Source organism: Balaenoptera acutorostrata, chromosome 2 (genome assembly GCF_949987535.1).
Source record: "Balaenoptera acutorostrata chromosome 2, mBalAcu1.1, whole genome shotgun sequence".
NCBI lineage: Eukaryota > Metazoa > Chordata > Mammalia > Artiodactyla > Balaenopteridae > Balaenoptera > Balaenoptera acutorostrata.
Window position 1 is genome coordinate 85,032,553 of NC_080065.1, and position 22,419 is coordinate 85,054,971.

At 34.6% G+C, this 22,419-nt stretch overlaps 1 protein-coding gene and 1 pseudogene across 5 annotated transcripts in view; one reads left to right on the plus strand and one right to left on the minus strand.

The window, feature by feature from the left end:
- Window positions 1-22,419, minus strand: part of LOC103006346 (uncharacterized) — a 624,869-nt gene that overhangs the window by 349,568 nt on the left and 252,882 nt on the right. The window lies entirely within an intron of this gene.
- On the plus strand, window positions 999-12,723 carry LOC103008220 (phosphatidylinositol-glycan biosynthesis class W protein-like; annotated as a pseudogene).

Consider the following 22,419-nt stretch of genomic DNA (forward strand, 5'->3'; position numbering starts at 1 on the left):
TACATTTCATTTATCCATGGCTTTGGTATACCTGAGACAGATGAAATCTCATAGCTGTATCCCCATTCCTAGAATATAGCCTACCCCATATAAGTCCACAAAGTACCTTCAACAGTCCAATACATTTGTCCATCACAGGATTTTCAGTACAGGCATACCTTGTTTTATTACACTTCGACTCATTGAAGGCTAGATGATGGTTAGCATTTTTCAACAATAAAGTATTTTTTAATTAAGGTGTGTACATTGTTTTTTTTAGACATAATGTTCTTGCACACTAAATAGACTATGGTACAGTGTAAACCTAACTTTCATATGCACTGGGAAACCAAAACATTTGTGTGACTTTCTTTAACTCGATGTTTGCTTTATTGTGGTGGTCTGGAACCAAACCTGCAATACATCTGAGGTATGCCTGTACTACTATCCACATAAGTTGATAAAATGTTTATTTCAAGTCTATTTTCTCAGGCAATTGTTCTGGTTAACAATAAGCAAGAATGTTTATGGATTTAAAAATTTAAGTTTAGAAGTCAAACTTTATATTTGATTATGCCTTCATATTTATTATTTTAAAGAAAGTTTAAGTCCATTTCCTGTATTATCAAAGGAGAGGGAAAGACTCTCATTTAAAAGTTGTATACTCAAAGAATGTTAATTTATTACATTGATGAGTTATAATAAATTGTGTCTACATGTTTATTTAATTTCACTTCATATTTAAATATTACATGAATATTTATCACTATAGTGAAAAATTTTGCATTAAAATAATTACTTTTTGATTATAATACATAATAATTTAGCTAAATGAGTGTCTCTGTATGAAGGCACTTGATTAGGCATATATGTGTCCTTGATCATAAAAATAGTCAGGGGGTTTTTGGAAGTTTGGAGGTGCATAGCTGAGACATTTAGAATACTACAATTTTGACACTGTTGGGGTTATGTGATTGCTTTCTGACTAACTGTAAGGTAAAGTCAAGGGAAAGGCAAAAATGAAAAAGGACGCAGATGGGCATGATGCTCCTGCTGGCTGGAAAATCAATTCCTGGCACTTGAAGGGAGCAAAGGAGGAGAAGGGATTTCCATATCTTAGAGACATGCTGTGTCAACCAGAAGCTCAAGAAAACACAGGTGACATAAAAGTAGATCTTTCTGGATTTTGTAACTTTCAAGTTCTAATTTGGTAGGTTTGCACCGACTGTTTACATAGCCATTGAGTCAGGCCCACAAGCTTAAAAATAATTATTTGCTCTCCGAAATAATTTCATAATATAAACCAAGTCTTCAGCCTTTAAATCAAAGAATAATATAGTGTTAAAATTATGCCATTGTTAAGTGTGCATGTACAGTCTGTAGAATTAAGGCTTTCTGCTGGTAGTTTTGTTATTTTGACCCAGGATACCAGGAACATCTCACCAATCACCTCTGATGGTCCTCACTTGAAAACACACACATACACGAAGAGATGGATATACAAAAGAAACAATATACAAATTAAAATTCCAGGGTATTAGCATATAAGCTAAAGTCACACCATGAAACAGGTCTGGTAAAGGCTGTGATGCAGTACATAGTTTAATGGAAGCCCTTACTTTCCTTGTTTCTTAAACTTGGGCTTTATTTTCTTCATCTGCCTCCCTAACAGGAATCAAAGTAGCAGGGCAAGTGAGATCATCAGATATGTACAGCCAACAGCCCACTTAGGCAAACCTTAACCATACCAAAGTGGATGGTACACAAAGGAAGTGGAAAATATAAAAGAATGGAGGAAGCACCACAGCTTTAGCACAATGATCTCACCTTCTAAAAAGTATCACCCTATTAATGCCTTGGACTCAAGCAATTTGATCTGTAGCTTCTCCTCTACAGGAAGTGCTGGGGGTGGCGGAAAGAAGGAAGTAAAAGCATTATTCTAAGCCTTCTTTTTGCCCCTCTACCCTCATATTGCCTGTTTGTATTCATTTTATAAGTTCTGTTTATGTCTTAATAGATAAAATTAACTTCCTAGAATCATCAGCACACAGATTATTTGTATCCAGGTTTATAGATGTTAAGTATATCCTCTGAAAGTGTACTGTTTCTAAAGAAAAGGAAAAAGCATTTCAGAAAAAGGCCATTAGTGAAAAGAAACAAAAGTTTAGCATCTTGCTATCTCATTTTGAGATGCAGTTCTGGACTTTAGGAATTTCAAATTATTCCTCTGATTCACAGACAAAGCAAAGCTCAGTGAGGCAGTATTCTTCATTAAGAAATGGTTAACTCAGTAATGGTCTGGGCCAACTGGAGAATGAAGAAAAGCAATTTAAAAGAGCACAGGATCTGTTTTAAGAATAATCACTTGTTCACCATATAAAATGAATAATTTAGATGGCCATTAGGCACAATTATTATAGGTGGGCAAAGGCAAATGGAAAATTGTATATTTTCATGGATGCTAATTGCATCTTGGTTGAGGAAGAGAAATTCATGCATTTGCTGAATTGAACTACCATATTAAGACAAAACAACTATTTGGTTGCTTGTGAACTCATCAGAGTTTTAAATTACACATCGATCTATCTTTTTTCTAGTTTTCAACATTTTATTATGTAAAATTATATAAATACATCAAGCATCCAGATTCACCAATTAATAAGTCACGGCAAATACTGTTTCACCTAAATCCCCACCCAATTTCTCCAATTACCCCACTCAGATTATTCTGATTAAGATTTATACATCCAATCATTTACTCTGTAAATTTTTATACTGATTTATCCTTATGTTCAGTTTTGATACCAATTCTTTCTCATTTTTTCCCCAAATGACTGAAGCAAAGGAAGTGAGCCACATTTACCAACATATATCAACCACACAGCTTTTCTTTTATGAACACACTATTGTGGCTGATTCGTGAGATAAAGGTATTGAACATATTTCAGGCTGCCTCAAGTGCTTGTCATCATTATTTCTGTATATTACTTATAAAGGGGCTCTATAATTTATGACCAATTACTCTCATAAAATTCATGTCAATATTACATATGAAAAAACACTCATAATATAAAAGCTATAACAGTGTCTACCACATATTGTCAGAATTAAATTTGACAGTGCCTATACAGCACTTAACAAGTACTGACTTGTGATGTACTATTAAATATTTGAACTTAATATTCATGTTGTTGTTTGTTATTAAAAGTGATTTTGTAATAGTAAGCACAAAGGAACGAGGATCTGCAAACTTTTCTGGGGCAGACTTGCCCACCTGATCATTCATGGAAAAAGAACTCTTCAAAACCTTAAAAACACTTTAGAGCTTAGATTTATTTCTTCTGTACCAATGGTACCAAAAATAGCCTAGCACCCACTATATTGATACTTCAACCACAGTGGTAGAACCTTAGTTTTTTTTTCTCAGTGTAGGACCTCCAAATACTCTGGATATCAACTATGTAAATATTCTAAGAGTGATGATTAATAGAGCTATTGCTCTCTTCCCCTTGAAAATTTGCCTAGAATCCCACTAATTAGTGAGGCAGTATGCTCTTGCTCTAGAGCTCTAATCTCTACATATAAGAGTGGCACCCTGGGAGAGAAATTGGACAGAGAAGCGGGAGGGTGAATATAGTTCATTACTAAGAAAAGTACATCAATCGATCTAGAAAAATTATTAAGAGAAAACAGAATTGAAATTTTGGTTAGATATTTCAGTAGCATAAACCATGCTCTCTCCTGAAAGATACTAGCAATCTAGTTGTGTAATGGACTCTAACACACATGAAATAATTTGACAACAATGTTACACTACCTACTTTAGTTCCAAAATATAAATGTGGTATTAAAGTCCATAATTAAAACTTAACTTACAGACAGTTCTCCAAAGAAGACATACAGATGACCGAAAAGCACATGAAAAGATGCTCAACATCACTAATTATCAGAGAAATGCAAATCATAACTACAATGAGGTGCCACTTCACACTGGTCAAAGTGGCCATCATTAAAAAGTCTACAAACAATAAATGCTGGAGAGGGTGTGGAGAAAAGGGAACCCTCCTACCCTGTTGGTGGGAATGTAAATTGGTACAAACACTATGGAGAACAGTATGGAAGTTCCTTAAAAAACTAAAATAGAACTACCATATGATCCAGCAATCCCACTCCAGGGCATATATCTTGAGAAAACCATAATCCAGAAGGATACATGCACCCCAATGTTCACTGCAGCACTATTTACAATAGCCAAGACATGGAAGCAACCTAAATGTCCATCGACGGATGAATGGATAAAGAAGATGTGGTACATATATACAATGGAATACTACTCAGCCATAAAAAGAATGAAATAATGTCATCTGCAGCAACATGGACAGACCTAGAGATTATCATACTAAGTGAAGTAAGTCAGACAAAGACAAATATCATACGATATCACTCATATGTGGAATCTAATTTTAAAAAAAAGATACAAATGAACTTATTTACAAAACAGAAGCAGACTTACAGATATCAAAAACAAACTTATGGTTACCAAAGGGGAAACACTATGGGGAGGGATAAATCAGGAGCTTGGGATGAACACATACACACTATTATATATAGGATAGATGACCGACGGGGACCTACTGTATAGCACAGGGAACTCTACCAATATTCTGTGATAACCTATATGAGAAAAGAATCTAAAAAAGAATGACTATATGTATATGTATACCAGAATCACTTTGCTGTACACCTGAACCTAAGACAACATTGTAAATCAACTATACTCTAATAAATTTTTTTTAAAACTTAATCTATAAAAAATATATAATACACACAAGAAATATATAAGAATATATGTGATTATAAATGGATCCACAATAAAAATTAGTGGTCCTTAACTGAAGTATGGTCAGAATTCATCCCCAGAAATTGTGATTATGTAACTCTGAACTAGATCCTCAAGAATTCATACTTTAAAAAATGTCTAGAGGAAATTTTGATAAAGACTCCTTATTGAATGACACTGGTATGAAGACTATGATGTGAGCTGTACACGTTTACAATGTACAACACAATATATCTGCAAAAATCATCTCCAGAAGAGGTAGCATGTCACCGTATGCCTCCATGATTTCCCTGATTGGCCTGTCAAAACTATGTATGTGACTAGCACATAACAAGCACTAAATTAATATTTGATTAACTTTTTATTTATTTTGATTAACTTTCTATTTGTGAAGCAATGAAAGAGAAGTTAGATTTTATTGAGTCCGTCAAATAGAATATCAGTGAGAAAACTGACCAAATATCATGATTCACAGTGAATTAAAGAAAAAAAATTCATTAAGCAAATGAGAGAGCAAAAATCTAAGGCTCAGGTTTATTGCATGAGATGTACTGAGTGTAGGTGAAATCTAGAGCATGGAGACTCAAGGTAGGGCCAGAATAGATACATAAATGTTTTCCATGGATGTATATATATTATTTTAAGAGGTCTTCCTGGAAACATTGTTAAAAATTAATCTAAAAAGTTACTTCTGCTATTCAGATCGGAATAAAATCTTCATTGTACATTAGAAACTCAAGATTTGTCTCAACTATTATGAAAGTTGCATTAATTATTTTAGAAGGCCAACATATATGTCAGAGTTAAAAACATAATGTCTTAACCAACTACATAAAAATTAGCACCTTGTTAACAGATTTTTCTCTCAGTATATTTGTTCATTATATGCTTGGTTTGTGTGCCCTTTTTAATCAAATGACTGCAATAACTATCAATATAGTACCTAAATATATTACCTGCCACGTATAATCAGAACATACTAAACTTTATCATATAACATTTTTACCTAATATTCAATACACTTACAAAAATTTTTTTAAATTATAGCTAACTTGAATAGCTTACATCTTGCATCACGTTAGGTTCTGTATTGCTTCAGTACTAAATTTTGGTGTGCCCTAAGTGCCCAATTGGTGTGCCCAATTTTACAACGAAATGGAAACACCATAGAAAAACAGTCCTATTACTGTGGGAAATGTGCCAACAACTGTATGTGTAGTTTCTGCCTAATACTCTAAGGGACAAGATTTATCTCCTGGTCTGAGACCTCTTCCAAATATGGAGGTAGAAGCAAGAACCAATTAAATATCAGGCAAATATTTGATCATATTCTGAACCATGTTATTAATAAGCTGAACTGATTTCATTCCACTCTCTTGCTGAGTTGCCTGCATGCCTTAGTCCACTTGGGCATGGTGGAGGTTAGGGTTGATTTTTTAGAGAAATGTATATAATGTTCTTTACTTTCTGTGTTAGTAAACCAATGATAGCCAGTGGCAACCCTGAACAGACTTTGTAATTACAGTGGAGCCCATTTTCTGATATCGTCTAATAAATTAGTGAAGAAACCTCAATAAATGTTCAGAGTTCATCCATATTCTTTCAGATATTTGTCTCTAAAGCCTCAGGCAATAAACCAAATCACATTTAAATAATTTTTTAAAAAGCCATTCCAGATATTGCTATGTCCTGACATGCTTTTTTTTTTTTTCTAAAATGCTCCAGGTGTCCATATCTTGAGAACTGTATAAGCCAGTCTTTAATAGAAAGTTTCATTTAGGGGGAAAACAGCATAGGGTAGAAGTGGCAATTGTTTTTTTCCACCCAGGTCTCAGTGAAGAGTGAAAACTCACTTAAGTGAAAATGAATTTATCATCTGCAAAGACTTTTTTGAGACATAAATATTTTTGTTAACAAGGCATCAAGGAAGTCAATTTACTGATGATTTATGGATGATCATTTCACATATTTAAGTTAAAGAGACATTTATTAAACACCTGCTAGTGCTGAAGCACTATATTCAGTACTTTCGACCTGCCCCAGGAAAGATTATTATTACAGTGAGAAAAATATGTAAGCGTAGAAGAGGGACTCTTAGCATACCCTGGAAGGTTTTAGGATGTTTTTTTTTTTTTTTTTTTTTAATTTATTTATTTATTTATTTATTTTCGGCTGTGTTGGGTCTTCGTTTCTGTGCGAGGGCTTTCTCTAGTTGCGGAGAGCAGGGGCCACTCTTCATCGCGGTGCGCGGGCCTCTCACCATCGCGGCCTCTCTTGTTGCGGAGCACAGGCTCCAGACGCGCAGGCTCAGTAGTTGTGGCTCACGGGCCCAGTTGCTCCGTGGCATGTGGGATCTTCCCAGACCAGGGCTGGAACTCGTGTCCCCTGCATTGGCAGGCGGATTCTCAACCACTGCACTACCAGGGAAGCCCATAGGATGTTTTTTATATGACCTTTGCCATTAATAAAACCTATCTCAAATATAAACGTATAATTACTTGTATAAGTTCATTATTTCTAGACTGCAAGGTCCATGAGGATGGTGGAAAAGTCTATTTTTGACAGCTTTACCTCCAGAGTCCAGCATAGTATTTAGCACACAGTAGGCACTCTGTTTGTTAACTAAAATAGCAAGTAATATGAGTTCTGTGTAAGTTGTGATCAAAAGATAAGTTAACATGTCAATCTAAAACTCTCTAACTATCCCTCCCCACCACCATTTCCCCCTGATAACCATAAGTTCTTTCTCTAAGTCTGTGAGTCTGTTTCTGTTTTGTAAATAAGTTCATTTGTGTCAATTTTTTTTAGATTCTGCATATAAGCGATACATACAATATTATTTAAAATGGATAACCAACAAGGACCTACTGTATAGCCCAGGGAACTCTGTTCAATATTATGTAACAACCTAAATGGGAAAAGAATTTGAAAAAGAATAGATACACGTATATGTATAACTGAATCACTTTGCTGTACACCTTGAAACTAGGACATAACAAAATAAAAAGTTAAAAAAAAAAGATAAGTTGAATTAGCTGGGCAAAAATGTTTGCTGGGAAGGGCGAAGTTGAAGTGAAAGAAAGATGGGGTAGGATATTTGTGATGAGGCCATGTTACACTGAGTGGCGATCACAAGCCAAGGTATGAAGCCTGATAGGTGTGGGGTGCCACATATGATATAGTTCCAAACAGGGCATTCCTGGAGATGGAAGCTTGAAAGTTAACTAGGGTTTATCCAAAACATGATAGGCTATGTTTCCCTTGGTAAGGAGCTAAAATCCATGCCAGGACAAAGAGGACAAAGAGGTCTTAAACTTGCACTAACACTATCACTACCTTCTCAAATAAACCAAACAGGCTTAATTATTTTGTCACTGATCAAAGCACACTTTCACGCTGAGCCAATATGGTCTCTGAACAATGGATTTAAGCCAAAAATAGAAACCTTTTTTTGCTGAGCCTGTTCAGGACAAAGCGAGGCTGTACAAGTTTTTCACTAGGGAAGTAACAGCATCAAATGTGTGGTTTAGCTTACATTTTGTGTAAGGTTGACAAGAGATACTCCATGTAGTGAGATAATTTATGAAGTAAATCTTTTGTGGTAGGTTGACAAGAGATACTGCATGCAGTGAGATAATTTATGAAGTGAATCTAATAATTTATATGAAATATAAATAAAATACTCTATATTAAGGAAAAATGCTATATGGAGCCTTGTTTTCTAACTGTTGATTAATTTATCCATTGCCATTTTAGTCAATTTTCTAACATATTTATTTGTTCAGTTTTTATTATTTCTTCCTTCTCCTTTTTATTCCATTGTAGTAGAACTTACAGTTTATTTTAATTCCATAAGAAATTGTTTTTACTGTTTATATACTCAGTAAGATTTCAAGGTACTGGACTTCCCTTCTGGAAATTGGGTTAAGTATTTTAATATCTACAGTCTTTTATATATGGCTTATTCCTTTAAGTCTTCTGATAGAACATTCTCATACTACATGAGCTGCCCTAGATTAAAACAGAGCTTACTTTGGGTATAACTCATTGATTAGTATTTTCTTATGGAAACAAATAAACTACATCCTTTTACACAAATTCCCTACAATAATTTTCATTTTACTTGTCTGGAGAGAATGAAATATGTTTATTAATATTACCTCCATTTTTAATTATTTTTCTTTATTAAATATAAATCTGCATATATTCTAAAGAAAGGTTTACTATGTGTTTTAACTGTCAGATATAATTAATTAATTTTATTCCAATGCATTTTTCTGTCAGATAGTTTTGATGAAAGGGAGAGCAACTGCCTGTATACATTATTTTTTTCATTTGCAATGTTTAAAAAATGGAGGTGATAGAAAGATATTGTCTTACAAAAATATATCGCACAGAAAACTAGAACCAAATGCCCAAAGACTGTCAAACAAAAGCTGTAAATTAGAGGTTGAAAGTTTGATTTCACAGTTTTCTAATATTTATCACTTCACAATCCATCACAAAGTTGTTGATCTAAAAAAACCTAGGATCAGGTATCTAACAGACTGCAGTTTTGTTCACAGTATTTCCATAGCAGTGAGTTTTCACTTTTCTACTTAAAGATTTCCAAATATTCATGCCTAATTATACTAGTACAGTACCATATTATTGATCAAATATTTTTCCCCATAATCATTTTAACAATAACATCTAAATACTTCAGTTTAAGCCTTATACATTCTTTCCTCAACAAATTTTTCAGAGTCCTTGAATACAATAATATGCAAATAATCTGTTTCTTATGACACTTTCACCCACTAACTTTAGCATCTTCAATGGATCTTGTATACAATATTTCTTTCTCTGGTATTTGCCTAATGGAAATTTCCTATTTCCATTGTTCATTCTACTTTAAGAAAGAGCTGCTCTTCTCCATTATTTTTTTCAATTATTCATTTTTATAAGGAGGATCATGAATGAATATTTACATTAGTCCACAGTTTATCCATAATTTGCATATCCATAATTTATCATAAACTGTTCAAAAATGAATATTGTTATTTATTTTGTTGCTCAAATTGTCCCAGATTTGGCCATTGAGATCTTCATGTTGGTGCTAGTGTCTTTTTTTAATGACTTTACCATATTTTTGAGCACTTCATTAATTAGCATCCTGATGTTCTAGGCTTACCTTGTAATTCACCTAACCTCACAAGATTTTTCCAAGGAGCCCTGATTTTTTTATTGGAAAATAGTATTCAGAAAGCAAGGTTTGGATGGTAGGTGTGCTCACTGCCATTAGATACTGTTCCTACATATGAACATGTACATCTATATATTTCTATGTCTACCCATTTGTGTGAGAGAGTGTGTGTGTGTGTATGTGTAATCACACCGATAACTCTCATTCCAATCTATCACTATAGGGATCACTCTAGCCTTCCTCCTTTCCTTATTTGTAACTGTTTTCTCTAATAGTGTGAAACCTGGCTGTCATGCACAATATTTTTACTTACTGTAGTGACACACGCAAGTAAAAATGAAGATGTTTCAGAATCACAAATTCTCCTGTAAGAAGCGAATTTATTAACTAGAGTTAATAATTAACTATATTTCAATAATATTTTTTTAAAAAAGATTAATATGGAGTAAGACCAATAATTTGTCAAACCACTGACAGAACGAATTAGTACTCAGTTACAAAATATTTCAATTATGTTTTCAAATTAATGATTCCTAATAGTATTTTTAATCTAAATAAATATGTGAAGCAAAGGACTTTGAGCCTGTGATTACTTACACAACCTACTCATCTTTAAGGATTTAGCTGAAAAAAACTGGGATGAAAAAACAATAGAGACATAAATAAATGTAGACACAGGCATACATCATTTTCTTGTGCTTTGCTTCATTGCGTTTTGCAGATATTGCTTTTTTTACAAATTGAAGCTTTGCAGCAACCCTGTGTCGAGCAAGTCAATTGGCACCATTTCTCCAACAGCATGTGCTGACTGCAAGTCTCTCACATTTTGGTAATTATCATAATATTTCAAACATTTTCATTATTATTATTTTTGTTATGGTGAGCAGTGATCAGTGAGCTTTGATGATACTATTACAATTGTTTTGGGGCACCACCAATCACACCTGTATAAAATGGCAAACAATCAATAAATGTGTGTGTTCTGATTGCTCCACCAACAGGCAGTTCCCCCGTCTCTCTCCCTCTCCTCAGGCCTCCCTATTCCCTGGGACACAATATTGAAATTAGGCCAATTAATAACCCTACAAATGCCTCTAAATATTCAAGTGAAAGCAAGAGTCACACATTTCTCACTTTAAATCCAAAGCTAGTACTGATTAAGCTTGGTGAGGAAGGCATGTCAAAAGCTGAGATAGCTGCATCAGCCAGAAGCACTGCGTGGAAGTCAGAAGCTTACATGGCTCTCTGCAGCGGGGCACCGAGACCGCCAGGAGCATGTGAGGAAGAAGAAAAATTGTCTTCTGTCCTCTACTCTGTATCCTGTGTAGAGGGCTCCTGATCATTCTCTCACAGCATTTACGTTCTTCTTCACATACCTGGAGAACTCTATTCTTCGTTCACTTTGCTTTCCTAACAGTTCCTCTAGTGACCACTTTGACCATTTTCTCTTCATTTGTCCTCCTCGAGGACCTCGTTGTAATTATCTTGGGGGCAGGGCTGCTCTATGAAATATACTGCGGGAGAACTTGCTATGCCAGAATGCCTGTCCAGAAAATCCTTGAAAAATTCTTGGAAGTCAGTCCCAGCCATCTCTGTTTCCGTGTAATTAACAGTGCATTTACTGCTGTTGCCATTTTGGCTGTGGACTTCCCACTTTTTTCCAGAAGATTTGTCAAAACCGAGCTCTATGGGATAGGAGCAATGGATTTTGGAGTAGGAGGCTTTACTTTAGGGACTGCAATGGTTTGTCCAAAGGTTAGGAGAAAATATACAAAAGGGTCCAGACTTTGTTATCTTACAAAGTCATTGTACTCTGTTTGGCCATTACTTTTCCTAGGAATGGGACGATTAGTCATTATAAAATCCATAGGCTATCAGGAACATTTAACTGAGTATGGAGTTCACTGGAACTTTTTCTTTACCTTAATAGTTGTGAAATTGATAATCTTAATGCTATTGATTATTTTTCCCCTAAATAAATCCTGGATTGTGGCCATCAGCATTACTGTATTATACCAGCTAGCCTTTGATTTTACCCCACTGAAACAGTTAATTTTATATGGCACTGATGGCAGTGGCACAAGGGTTGGTTTATTAAATGCCAACCAACAAGGAATAATTTCTACCTTGGGGTACGTGGCAATACACATGGCTGGTGTTCAAACAGGGTCATACGTGGTTAGAAAAAGATCACATATCAAAGACTGGATAAAAGTAGCATATTGTATTCTACTGACAGCCACTGGCCTCTTCATATCTCTTTACATAGTTTAGGTAAATGTAGAAGTAGCATCTCGAAGAAAGGCCTATTTAGCCTTTTGTATTTGGATAGTTGCTTCTTGCATGATCCTTCTTAGTAGTTTATTACTGGGTGATATAATTTTGAGTTTTGCCAAATTTCTAATTTAAGGGGCAGCAGTATCAGGTTCTTAGAAACTTATCCAGTCACCTACGGCAAATAAAAAGCATTCAGAATCTCTAGTCTCTGAAGCTGAAAGAAAGGAACCCACTCTTTGTTTAATCACAGCAATGAACAGAAACCAGTTAATTTTCTTCTTGCAGTCAAATGTAACAACTGCCCTAGTCAACCTGTTGGTAGATACATTACACAGCTGTACCTTGTAGGCCTTATTTGTGCTCAATCTCTACAGGTTTACCAACTGCTAACTGCTTAATTATATATGTGCTACACTTGTAAGATAAGACAAAATTTTGGTGATCAATACGGGTAGTATATGCTTTGAGCAATATTATTATTTTTTCTGTCTGAACGTATATTCTATTATTTTTTTTGAATTTTTGAATTTTATTTTATTTATTTTTTTATACAGCAGGTTCTTACTAATAAGAACCTAACTGAGAAATATTATTTTAATGAGGAAGAATAAATATAAAATGTGAAGAAAATGGGCTTTTGGCAACCCAGGGTTAACTGTATTTTATTATAAAATTAAGTTTCACTCATACTCTAACAGTAGTGATGCTTAATATTTTAAAATGTATCTCAACACTATGTAAAACAAACCAATACCAAAGAAACATAGCCTTGTGACTTGTTAGAATACTTATAAATTTCAGTATTTTTTTCTTAAAAGAATTTTTGTTGGAGTCTAGTTGATTTACAATGTTGTGTTGGTTTTAAGTGTGCAGCAAAGTGAATCAGTTATACATATACACATATCCACTCTTTAAATTTCAGTATTTTAAAGAAACTGTTGTGTTTACAGTTGTGCCACTGGAAGACTGGAGGGTGGGGAGGAGGATTTTTACTTTCCATCTTATATCACGTATTATCATTCTGTATTTTTTATTGTATGTATTTTATAATATTTACATTAAAATATCTCAGTTGTGGAATTGTCACAAAAAAAAAAAGCCAAGACAGGCTGAAAACTAGGCCACTTGTACCAGTTAGCCAAGTTGTGGATGCAAAGAAAAGTTCTTGCAGGAAATTAAAACTGCTACTCCAGTGAAAATACAAATGAGAAGAAAGTGAAACAGCCTTATTGCTGATATGTAGAAAGCTTTAGTGGTCTGGATAGAAGATCAAACCAGCCACAACATTCCCTTAGGCCAAAACCTAGTCCAGAGCAAGGCCCTAACTCTCTTCAATTCTATGAAGGCTGCGAAAGGTGAGGAAGCTGCAGAAGTAGTTTGAAGCTCCAGATTTGCTTCATAAGGTTGAAGGAAAGAAGCTGCCTCCATAACATAAAAGTACAAGGTGAAGCAGCAAGTGCTGATGTAGAAGCTGCAGTGGGTTATCTAGATCTAAGATAATGAATGAAAGTGGCTACGCTAAACAAACAGATTTTCAATGTTAATAGAACAGGTTTATATTGGAAGATGCCATCTGGGACTTTCATTGCTAGAGAGAAGTCAATGCCTGGCTTCAAAGCTTCAAAGGACAGTCTGATTTTCTTGTTAGAAGCTAGTGCAGCCCAAGACTTAAAATCGAAGCCAGTGCTCATTTACCATTCTGAAAATCCTAGGGCCCTTAAGAATAATGCTAAATCTACTCTGCCTGTGCTCTGAATGCAAAACAATGCCTGGATGACAACATCTGTTTACAACATGGCTTACTGAATATTTTAAACCCACTGTTAAGACCTATTGTTAGAAAAAAAAAAAAAAAAAAGGATTCCCTTTCAAAAATATTACTGCTCATTGACAATACACCTGGTAGTCACCCAAAAGCTCTGATGGAGATGGACAAGGAGATTCATGTTGTTTTCATGCCTGCAAACATAACATCCATCCTGCAGCCCATGGATCAGGAGTAATTTAGAATTTCAGTTCTTATTCTTTAAGAAATACATTTCGTAAGGCTATAGCTGCTGTAGATAGTGATTCCTCTGATGGATCTGGGCAAAGTCAGTTGAAAACCTGAAAAGGATTCACCCTTCTAGACGCCATGAAGAATATTTGTGATTCACGGGAAGGGGTCAAAAAATCAACATGAACAGGAGTTTGGAAGAAAGTGATTCTAATGCACATGGATGACTTGAAGGGGTTCAAAATTTCAGCAGAATAAATAACTGCAGATGTGGTAGAAACAGCAAGTGAACTAGAATTAGAAATGGAGGCTGAAGATTTGACTGAACTGCTGCAATCTCATGATAAAACTTAAATGAATGAGGAGTTGCTTCTTATGGATGAGCAAAAAAAATGGTTTTTGAGATGGAAATTACTCCTGGTGAAGATGCTGTGAAGATTGTTGAAATAACAAAAGGATTTAGAATATTACATACACTTAGTTGCTAAAGCAGTGGCAGCATTTAAGAGGATTAACTCCAGTTTTGAAAGAAGTTCTACTGTGGGTAAAATGCCATCAAACAGCACTGCATACTACAGAGAAAGTGTTCATGAAAGGAAGAGTCAATCAATGCAGCAAACTTCATTGTTGTCTTATTTTAAGAAACTGTCACAGCCACTCCCACCCTCAGTCAGCAGCCATCAACATCTAGGTAAGACTCTCCACCAGCAAAAATATTACAACTCCCTGAAGGCTCAGATGATGGTTAGCATTTTTTAGCAATAAAGAGTTTTTTAAATTAAAACGTGTACACTATATTTTTAGATATAATGCTACTGTCCACTTAATAGACTATACTATAGTGTAAACTTAACTTTTATATGCACTGGGAAATCAAAAAATTTGTGTGACTTGTTTTACTGTGATATTCACTTTCTTGTAGTGATCTGGAACCAAACCGGTAATATCTCTGAGGTATGCTTCTATAGAGACAGATGGGATAGAGATAGGGACAACAGGACAGACAGACAGACAGACACACACACACAAACACACACAAACACACACACACACACACACACACACACACTGGGAAAGAGGCACTACAGGTTAAGGGCCATGCTACCTTAAAAGAGCCTTCACCGTAATAGAATACCTCGTCATGGACATACTCTTTATTGCTTTTCCTCCCTCTATCCCTTCCAGTTTGCTTCCTTCCTACCTCAAATTTTTTTTTAAAGACATTCTTTCTGAAAACACACGAGGCTGATGCTAGAAAAAAAACCCTTGTCTGTTCTCAGGCATATCACAGTCTAACTAGAGTACAGACATGTAAACAGAGAATTGCAATAAATAATTATGGAAGGTGTTATGACAGTGATATGCACTGGTTGCTTCAGAATAACATAGGACCTTTGGAAGCATGATATCCTCCTTCAAGTTACTGGCCAGCACCACCCTTATCACTCTATTCACTGATTACATATGATTCTACTACTAGTTTAGAAATCGTTTGTCTTCATCTGTTCTGACTACTATAACAAAATACCACAGACTGAGTAGCTTAAAAACAACAGAAATGTATTTCTCACAGTTTTGGAAGCTGAAAGTCTGAGATTAGGATGCCAGCATGGTCTGGTGAGGGTCTTCTGGATTTCAGACTTCTTGTATCCTCAGATGGCAAAAGAGGGTAAAGGGTGATATCTTGGGCCTCTTTTATAAGGGCATGAATCCAAATAAATGGAAAGATATCATGTTTATGGATTGGAAGAACTAACATTGTTAAAATGTCCATACTATCCAAAGCCATCTACAGATTTACCATAATCCCTATCAAAATACCCATGACATTTTTCCCCCAGAACTAGAACAAATAATCCTAAAATTTGTATAGAACCACAAAACACCCTGAATAGTCAAAGCAATCTTGAGAAAACAAAACAAAACACAGAGCTGGAAGTACCACACTCCCTGATTTCAAACTATACTACAGAGCTACAGTTATTAAAACAGTATGGTACTCACACAAAAACAGACATAGATCAATGGAACAGAAGATAAAGCCCAGAAATAAACCCTATGCATTTATGGCCAATTAATTTACAACAAAGGAGGCAAGAATATACAGTGGGGAAAAGACATTCTCTTCAATAAGTGGTGCTGGGAAAACTGGACAGTACATGCAAAAGAATGAAATTAGGATATTTTCTCTCACCATATACAAAAATAAACTTAAAAAGGATTAAAGACCTAAATGGAAGACCTAAAACCATAAAACTTCTAGAAGAAAACATAGGCAGTATGCTTTTTGACACTGGTCTTAGCAATATTTTTTTGGATATGTCTCCTCAGGCAAAGGAAAACAAAAGCAAAAATAAATGGGACCTAATCAAACTTAAAAGCTTTAGCACAGCAAAGGAAACTATCAACAAAACAAAAGGCTGCCTACTGAATGGAAGAAGACATTTGCAAATGACATGTATGATAACTGGTTAATATCCAAAATATATGATGAACTCATAGAATTCAATATCAAAAAATAAACAGTCTAATTAGAAAAATGGTCAGAGGAACTAAACAGGCATTTTTTCAAAGAAGACAAACAGATGGCCAACAAGCACATGAGAAGATGCTCAACATCACTAATCATCAGGGAAATGCAAATCAAAAACCACAATGAGATACCACCTCATAATGGTCAGAATGGCTATTATCAAAAAGACAACAAATAGAAAGTGTTCAAGAGGATGTAGAGAAAATGGGCCCTGGTGTACTGTTTGCGGCAATGTACATTGGTGCAGCCACTATGAAAAAACAGTATGTGGAGGCTCCTCAAAAAATTAAAAATAGAACTACCATACAATCCAGAAATTCCACTCCTGGGTATTTATTCAAAGTAAATGTAAACACTAATTCCAAAAGATATATGCAACCCAATGTCCACTGCAGCATTATTCACAATAGCCAAGATATGCATGCAAGATAAGTGTCCATCAACAGATAAATGGATAAAGATGTGCCATATATATATAGATATCATGGAATATTGCTCAGTCATAAAAAAGAATAATATTTTGTCATTTGCAACAATATGGATGGACCTGGAGGATATTATGCTTAGTTAAATAAGTCAGACAGAAAAAGACAAATACTGTATGTTTTCACTTATTTGTGGAATCTAAAAAATAAAATGAACGAATATAACAAAACAAAACCAGACTCACAGATACAGAGAACAAACCAGCAGTTACCAGAGGTGGTTGGGGTAGGGGCGAAATAGGTGAAGGGGATTAAGAGATACAAATGATTAGGTTTAAAATAAATAAGTTACAAGGAATTAATGTACAAAACAGGGAATATAGCCAATATGTTCAAATAATTTCATATGTTGTATAATCTATAAAAATATTGAATCATTATGTTGTACACCTGAAACCAATGTAATATTGTAAATCAACTAAACTTCAATAAAAAATAAAAGTGTAAAGTTTCTTACCCAGAGGAGGTGCTTGATACAGGAATGGTTTTCAACTTCTCTTTTATGTTTTTCTAAATATGATTAAATTTTTATTAAGAGATTTAACAATTTTTTGTTAAACTCAATTAAGTACTATACAATATTCTAGGAAGCAGGAAAGGAATCAATTATGCCTCTTGGATTTTAAGTTCAGTTAATAGATGGTTTGATGATGCATGCTACTGAACTGAGGAAGAAAGGCACAGATTAGAATCAAAATTATATATTGCCTCATTATGCTTGAGATACCTTGACAACAAAGTAAAAACGTTAAGAGGCTAATGGACATTTTGTTATGTATTTTAAGCAAAATTGAAAAAATCACTGCTAAAAATATAAATAAGTATATACATAGGAATAATATGATATGTGAGAAGGTAGAGACTGAAAACATGAACTATACATATATGAAGTCTTGCTGTAATGAAAAGCAAAGAAATGGAGCAATATCTGGATATTTAATTGATGTCAATGGGAGATTTAAAGTTTTTATATATTAAAAAAAAGTTTGTCCCAAATGACTTTCAGAGAACTTCTTATGCATCTGTTTACTGTTGTTAGTGTTGTTTTCCCCTGTTAACATAGTGGAAGCAATATATAAAATGCTTGCTAGCTAATGCTCATCAATAATGCAAAGTATTTGACTACAAATATTGTATGGTTCAATCAATATTCCAGCTGAAACAAATTATCCTAGATTAGCATCTGATTGTGTTGGGTTTTCCTAAATTGCTACCTTAAAATTTAATGAACTCTAGAAATTAAATAGGAGTTTAGAGATAAACAGAAAGAGGGTAGATTTCAACTCTGTATTTTTCTTTATTACTTCTTTCTTCCTTTATAATCTGTGACCACCATCTGCTCAGTTTCATATCACAGTTATTTGTTTTCCCTTTTAACCTGACTTAAAATTCAATTATGATCTCACCTTAATTAAAATAGCAAGAACTTTGTGAATATTATCATTAATACTAGTCGGTGAGTTTCTTGGTGCATATATATTTCATTTGAATATGACCATAGATACTCCAAAAGTAGTTGTTCTTTATACAAATATATTTGTGAAGATAAATAGGATGTATTGAATCCTTTCTAAGAATCTGAGCTAATTTCTGTTGGTTGAATTTGAAATGTGAATATATGACAAATGCAGGCCATATAGGAGATGTTCATCTATTTTTTTATACACTACCTGTTTTTCTGTGTGATACATTTAGGGTAACAGCAACCACCCAAGTTTGCTTAGGATTGTCTGGTTTGAGCACTAAAAGCCCAGTCCAGGAAACCTCTCAGTTCCAGGCAAATTGGTGCAGTTGGGCACCACACATTCTAGAAACCACTTTATTTTAAAGATAAAATACAAATTGCTAAAAAATATTTTAAATAATCTACTTAAACATTAGTAATCTATTCAGTGTAATACAGTGTGTCTTCATTTTGAGAAAGAGTCTATGAAGTCTGTATTAAGAATTATTTCAAACCTGTTTTAGAAAGTGCATTGGTTCAAAGAAAGAAATTACCACTTTATAAGAGAGATGTACAATACAATCATATGATTTTATTTTTCTAAACTACTGTCTCTAAACCTAGGTTGAATCAATACTTCTCAATCTGCTTTCAACTTTAAGGCTTTTGCAACTAATGTAACACAAAAGTGCAAACCACAGAGAAACAAGCTTCTCAAGTTTTTAAATCTAGAGTTTAGAGAACGGGTACATGGTACATGCTATATCTATTGCTCTGAAGAAACAAAAAAGCTTTTTCATATAACTAAAGAAGCAGAAAGTCTCACGGTAATTACTAAAATGTTGCTTACATTTTTTTTCTCAACAGTGTCTATCATCTCTGATGAGATTATAAATATCCAAGAATTTGCCAACACTCAGCATTTTGTTCTTGATTCTCACTGCTGACAAAGATCACCTTTCACAACATAGTGAACTTCAGTAAAACCCCAGGACATGTCTTGGAAGAGTTTCAAGAAGACAGAAAAAAAAATAATGGTAAGAAAAAGCTTAAATGTGACCTTTTCCTTAATTTGGGGCGTGGTCAATAGTGTAAAGAAAAATAGCCTGTTTGGGGAGACAGCATCAGACTTCACATTATTAAAGAAAAGAAAAATCTGATTGTTTCAACAACTGGAGAATTTTTTCATCTATCTTTCAGGACAAAGAACATTATTAAATATGCTACAAGATATTCCAACTGGTCCCAAATAAAAATTCAACATTGTCAGGATACGTACAATTATTATATTCAAAACTTAATGTATCTCAAACAATCAAGTAAGCTACAAAACCAAAGCGCTCTACATATTCATTCTTCTACAATGACAGTATGTTAAAATTGGTCTCTGTGGCACTGTCCAGCTTGTATTTCTGCTTCCACATTGTTTCTTCTGTTATCACTTCCATCTACCCTGTCTAGACAGCCTTCCTCCAATGTATGCAAACCATCTCACTATCTCCCTCACTCTTGTGTTAGGTGGAATATCCTGAAATTTTAGCATGAACCACTTTATAATTTTACTATATATCTCTATATTTATATATATGCATATCACCTTATAATAATAATAGCTAACTTTCACTGAGTATTATTTGCATGCCAGGTACTGTGCTAAACACTTATATCTATTGTTTTATTAAAAACAACAATTCAAGGCAATTTTTATTATATGTTCTATTTTACATATGAGGAAACCAGAAGCTCAGAGGAGTAAAGTTACTTGCCTCATTCAGGCAACTAAAAATGGTGGATTAGAGGCAGTAACCAAGACTTTACATTAGACTAAAAATAACAATTACACACACACACACACAAACACACAGGTTTTCACTTTCTTACTCAAAGAAGGCACTCAATACAGGTTTCTATGGATGATAAAGATCTATTATCATGAAATTAGAAAGTGTAGTGTGACCGGGAAATCAGCCTATCTACTTGATAGTCCCCTAAACAAGTTTATCCATTTTGTGGACAAACACTACAAAGAAAGTGGTAAATTTGAGTAAAGTTTCATTCACAAGGTAACTGAAGGCAACCCAGAAACTTCCCAAATCTTGTCCTTAAATTTTTTACAGAAAGAGCTTAGAAGCCTCTCAGCCTGTCCTAGAGCAGATAAAATTTCAAAATAATAAATAAATATCTATGTATGTATATGTATTTTGTGTTCATAGAATTAGAAAAATGATAGGTAGAATTGAAAGCAGCTCTTTTTCCCCTTTCCTGCTTGCCCATTTTTGTCCCCTTCTAACCTTGAAAGAACCTAATTATAGGAAAAAGATCACTAGGCAATTTAAACTAACTTCTGACATGCTCTCCTGAATACACACTGTGCCTTGCCTAACCTGTTGATTCTTCTCCTAGATAAAAAGAAGTAGTAAGAATGAAGAGTTAAAAAAAAAAGAAGAATTAAGTAGTTAAATAATGACCAGCTCTTTACCCCCAACAGCTCCCTTAGCAATCCTGCAGGCAAATCCCGTGGGCAAGATAACATCTAAACAGAGATTTGGCCAGTCTGCAAGTAATAGAGAATGATGCAGAACCCACCTCCTGCCTAGCTGATTCACTGAGATTCTCCCCCACACCCCACCTTTTTTTCCTTTAAAAACTGTCATGGCTGAGCAGAATCTTTGGAGTTGGTCTCTGGACATGAGTCCAACTTCTCCCCAGATTGCTGGCTTTTCTGATTAAAGCACCTTTCCTTTCTACTGACAGTTGCCTCTCAATTATTGGCTTTTGAGTGGCAAGCAGCTGAACCTGACTTCGGTAACAGAATTAGAAAATTGATAGATAAATAAATACATGGATAGATGACAGACAGATAGAAAGCTGAGTATCATGGAAAAGCAGCACTGGTTGTGATGTTACACAGAGTGGGGCAATTGGTCACAGGTAAATGGCAAAGAAGGAAGGAAGGAAGGAAGGGATGGAGGAAGGAAGGAAGGGAGGGAGAAAGGAAGGAAGGGAGGGAGAGAAAGAGAGAGAGAAAGAGGGAGGGAGGCAGGGAAGAAAAGAAATATTCACAGTCACAGGAAAAGAAACATTACAGTGTGCATTTAGGAAGCACTAAAAATGCAGAAGTATTAAAAGCATGCTTAGGGCATTGGTTCTTTTTACTGTCTAACCTTGACCAAGAATACTAATATAATTTAACTTCAGTTTGTATTCTGTAAGGCAATCAATTGCGTATAAAATGTAAGTATAATATACTTTCTTATATGAAAGTTATAGCCACAGGAAGAGTATGTGTTTCTCTTAGTTCTATTTTCTCACTACCCTCTGAGTATTTCCAAATCAGCTTATATTTTGTTATACTGATACTCCAGTTATTTATTTTTCTGTCAAATTTAAGTTACTCTCACAATCTCACACTTGTAACAAAGTGCATGTGATTCCAAACCTTACATATTTTACTGCCTTATTTTGTTTTGTATACATACTCAATAACTAACTTTCTCAAATTTATTTCCTATTGCAGTTCTGGCCAGATATATGAGCAATATTTTCCTTTAGATGGCTAGTGCTGCACTTGCTTTTTGTTTTAGTATGCACACTTTCATAATATTCCTTCTTAATGGCATTTCATATACACCTCTTTGTAATTTTCATTCTCTGTGTACTTGTCCCTTCTCCCAGCATTC